This window comes from Schistosoma mansoni, assembly GCF_000237925.1.
Source record: "Schistosoma mansoni, WGS project CABG00000000 data, supercontig 0126, strain Puerto Rico, whole genome shotgun sequence".
Taxonomy (NCBI): domain Eukaryota; kingdom Metazoa; phylum Platyhelminthes; class Trematoda; order Strigeidida; family Schistosomatidae; genus Schistosoma; species Schistosoma mansoni.
In genome coordinates this window covers 579,696-584,010 of record NW_017386035.1, presented here as the reverse complement: position 1 = coordinate 584,010, position 4,315 = coordinate 579,696, and the positions used below count along the sequence as shown (strand labels likewise).

General features: G+C 31.9%; 1 protein-coding gene across 1 annotated transcript in view; it reads right to left on the bottom strand.

The window, feature by feature from the left end:
* Positions 1–4,315, bottom strand: part of Smp_130440 (hypothetical protein) — a gene marked incomplete at its 5' end in the record, with an annotated part of 114,414 nt that overhangs the window by 78,526 nt on the left and 31,573 nt on the right. The gene's annotated exons all lie outside the window — the stretch shown is intronic.

The window sequence follows — 4,315 nt, the reverse complement described above, 5'->3', positions numbered from 1 at the left end:
AATTATTACCCGGGTATAAATTTATGTAGAAGATTATGAGGGGCAGTGTTACGTTTTAGTTGTAGGAGTAGAGTTCAATTAATTTCAGAAATAATTTCATTTGTGTATATTTATCATATTACTGGGAGAAAAAATATGAAGCGTATCGAGGTGAAAATAATCAATTCCAATTATGTTGTTGCACATGACCAGATGTTTTTCAATTTTTCTTTATAAGTTACAAATTCTTGCCCCCCCTCACCCCCGCATCTCTATTACAAAACATCTCTTTACTGATCGAATTTGAAACAAAACTAACGAAAATAAATTGTGAAATTACCAACCCTTGAATTTGATGCAAAGATACAAATTCAGTATAAGTGCAAGACCCGAAATTTCTACACTCGATATCATTTGTGTGTAGGGGGGTGTGTGGTGGCAAACACCATTAACAAGTTAAAAGTTAAGATCAAACAATTATGCGATTATTTTGTTGTAGCTCAAAAATATTCTCTAACCCTTCGGTCAATAAATTGCATTAAAAGTGACCATAACCGTAATATTGTTATTACTGCTATTATTATTATTATTATATAGATATTCCAAGTTGAATAGTTTACAAATACTTGACGTTTTACGAGAATAACAAATTAAAATAAATAAAGCGTGTTTCCATTAGGAAACCGGATAGTAGTTACTTGGAGTAATAAACTACCACTGGTAATAATAATCATTGACCCATAAACTGCCTTGATTTGTTTAATAATTTCGTATGCGCATATAAATATTGCCGTATATTAGAGTAAAGACTGATGAGGATCTAATTGAAAACAATATTGTTCGCTTATATGTGTTGTTCTAAATCACAACATGGGAGATGTATATTTCTGATTGATGATTGGAGATAGTCAATTGATAATAAAAGCTATATGGATTTTGAGAAATTAACTACTTGGCTCTCAAGTGTGGAGTTCTAAAAGTAACCTGGATATTTCCTGAGAGTTAAGGCTTTTAAGCATAATTAAGTACAAAATAAGGATGATGTGACATTTTTAAAGTATTTGTAATACACAACACGATGACAATCGCATGCAAATAAGAAAAAGGAAAAGAAAACATGACCTACAAGAAAGGCAATGAAGAACTATGTGACAAAGCAAACAACAGAAATAGGCATCAATTAAGTAGTATTGCTATACCACAAGAATCGTTGTTATTGATAAACTACACAGGTTGTAATATTAATTTAGATCAACTCCAATAATTGGAAAGCTATGAAAGATATCTTTGGAACACAACACTGTATATTCAAGGTTGTACAATTAATAAAGTTCACATTCAAACAACGATAATTTTAGTTCGACTTTGATTTTAATGATTTTCATTTCATGAATATTATATAAAAATAAAGTTTTAGAGGACTGTCAATGTCATCAACGCAGTTATAATACAATTGGTGAAGAATCTAAGCTTTATGTTGAATAAACATTACGACACACATGATTAGTATCTAACATGATTATCTGATGGTATAGTGTTTATTGGTTTGTGTAAAAGTTAAATTAGACAAAATTCACAGACAAAATTAGACTAATGTAAAAAATAGTGTAAAGTTTTCAGTTTGTCGTTTTGACGTAGGAATATACTTTAAAATATAAATAACTTCATTAAAAATAAGAATGAAAATGGTATATTTGTATACTAAACGAACTACATTATCAGTCTGAAATCTAAACAATTACATCTGTTTAAATGACAGCAGTTAGACCATATCATTTTTCAGTTGGAATTGAGTGGACAACCTTTGAGAGTGACCGTCTCACTAACACATGCGCGGATTTGTATTAATTATATAAGTGTACCATTGGATCTTCACCCAGTGGTCTAGAGGTTAAGCATCCGCGCGCGAGGTAGTGGACGCGCAATGCTGAGGAGTCTCATAAGAGAACAAAACGGCTGTCAAGTGCTTCCAGGTTTGTAATGGTTGTCTAACTTTGATCGGTTTATGGTTTCAATGAAATTCAAAAATCACCACAACCATATACTGATAAATGTGCAGAGATAATGTTCCAAATCAGAAAGCTGGACGATAACACAATAAGTAACATAAAATACAATAGATTATTTACAACATGTATGATATCGTATTTACCTGCACTATTTTAGGTTTTATGTGCAAATAATTATTTTCAATCAATTTGTGTCACTCAGAATAGCTCTATTCGTAATAAGTATAAATTTCTACTAATTGGGATATCACAAATGCACATGATTACTTTTAATATTTATCGCATGTTATGAATTCACCCTTTGTCTAGAATAGGGATGAAACAATTTAAATCCAACTATAATGTTACGTTTGTGTTCATAATAGGTTTCTTTATACACTGGATATCATTCTGGAAAAAAAAACCTAATGAGGCTGATGAGATTCATATATAATTCAATGGTGAATAAACGCATACAGAAAAATTATTCCCAACGTGTCAATACGTTCATCACAAATCTTATTTTTTACACGTATCTCTCAGTCTTACGAAATTTATTCTTGTTTTAATCCTAATATTACTGACTGGAAGAGGGAGATGTATATCACTTTGTCTTAATGATATATGTAATTTCAGTTTACAGTCCGTTATTTGCTGTGTGATTGATTGTCCTAACAAATGGACTAACAGAACGATAAGGCTCATAAATACTCATTTGGGTGAATTGTCAAAAAAAGAGACTGTGGAGTTAGCGATAAACTGACAGTTTTTATTAGCCTGTATTGGTTCCTTTAAGTTAGATTTAAGCCACTGTTTCTGTATTCCAGAAATTGCTTAACATGGTTAGTCGGTTACTTATTTTAATCTAATTGGTATACTGAGTAATTTTAATTTTGAAAAATTTGTGGGCTGTTGTTCACAGCATGCCTTTTGATATTTAATGTCTTTTTTAAAATTCATTTAACAGATGATCCGAGTATAATTCCTACAGGGGATTCAATTTCAAGCTCTAACTGTCGTGCTTATGTTAACAACCTAACATGTTTGAGCTGTGCTACACTAGCATGTTTACAGCAGATAGTTCAGGTGTGCTCGAGACGCGCAGATAGAATCTCCAGAAAAATTAGATTCAACTTAGAAGCAGTCACCGACTGAATAACTAAAACTAGCCCAAACCTCATAATTAAACACACTTACTGGGTATCAAAAATGTTGCGTAAAATCTGAGCTAGCTGCATTTTCAAGATTCATGGAGCCATGATTTCGATCAAGCTCAACGCAATAATCATTTCTTTTTTTTAAATACAAACTTCGACTCCTTGAGAAGTTTTACTTTATACCCTAAAAATTCGTATTTTTAGGAAAGTACGGAGTTATTGTTATCATGGAATTTTCAACTATTAATAATAATCTTAATCACAGACAATTATGAGTTTCAGATAATGTGAATACCTTTAAAATATAATTCAGATAGGACATCGTTACTGTTATTTACCATAGTTATCGAATTTCGCATAAATAATGAGAGGAAATGGAGAATTGAAACGAAGATACTTCAACTACCAAGCCACATATTTGTCAGCCAAACAATTGCAATTTGAATAAATAGAATTAATACATTTGTAATATCCCAATTAATAGAAAAATTAGTTATCAGAAGGGGTTTTCCATGGTGGTCTAGCTTCAATTGACTCATGCTTTCAACTAAGAAAAATTAGTTTTTTTCTATAATTTACTGGCATCTCGTGACTCAGAGTAAGCCACTTCTTCAGTGTATAAATAACCCAAATTAAGAAACCCGTTTAAATAGTACAAAGGAACAAAGCAAGAATATTAGGTGCGATCAATCAAAAACAGGCCAAACTAAGCCAATATCAGGTCATTTCGGTCAAGGTGATTTATATGAAAAATGTTTGTATATTTGTATGTGTATGTATGTATGGTAAGGCATGAAAAAAATGTGACATTTGTGGTGAGAAAGGATAGAGTTTAATTTGTATGTACGATAACAGCGTGAAATGTGAATAGAATCAGACATGGTAGCTTGGATAGGCAGTCCAAGTTGGGGGGATAGTGAGGTTTTTTTCTATTCAGGGCAGTAGGATTAGGCATTATGTGGAAAGCTTCAGTTACTCACCTTTCTTTGTAGTTGGAAAAGTCTTTTTGTATTATCTTGATGTTTTTTAAATCGATTTGATGGCTGTTGAAAATGGCATGGACTGCTATTGCCGATCTAATTTGGAATCTTTCCAGTTCTATGGGATTATAAACCATGTAAATCACTTTGACCGGATTGACATGATATTGGCTAAGTTAGACCTGTTTTTGATTGATCGCACCTAATATTC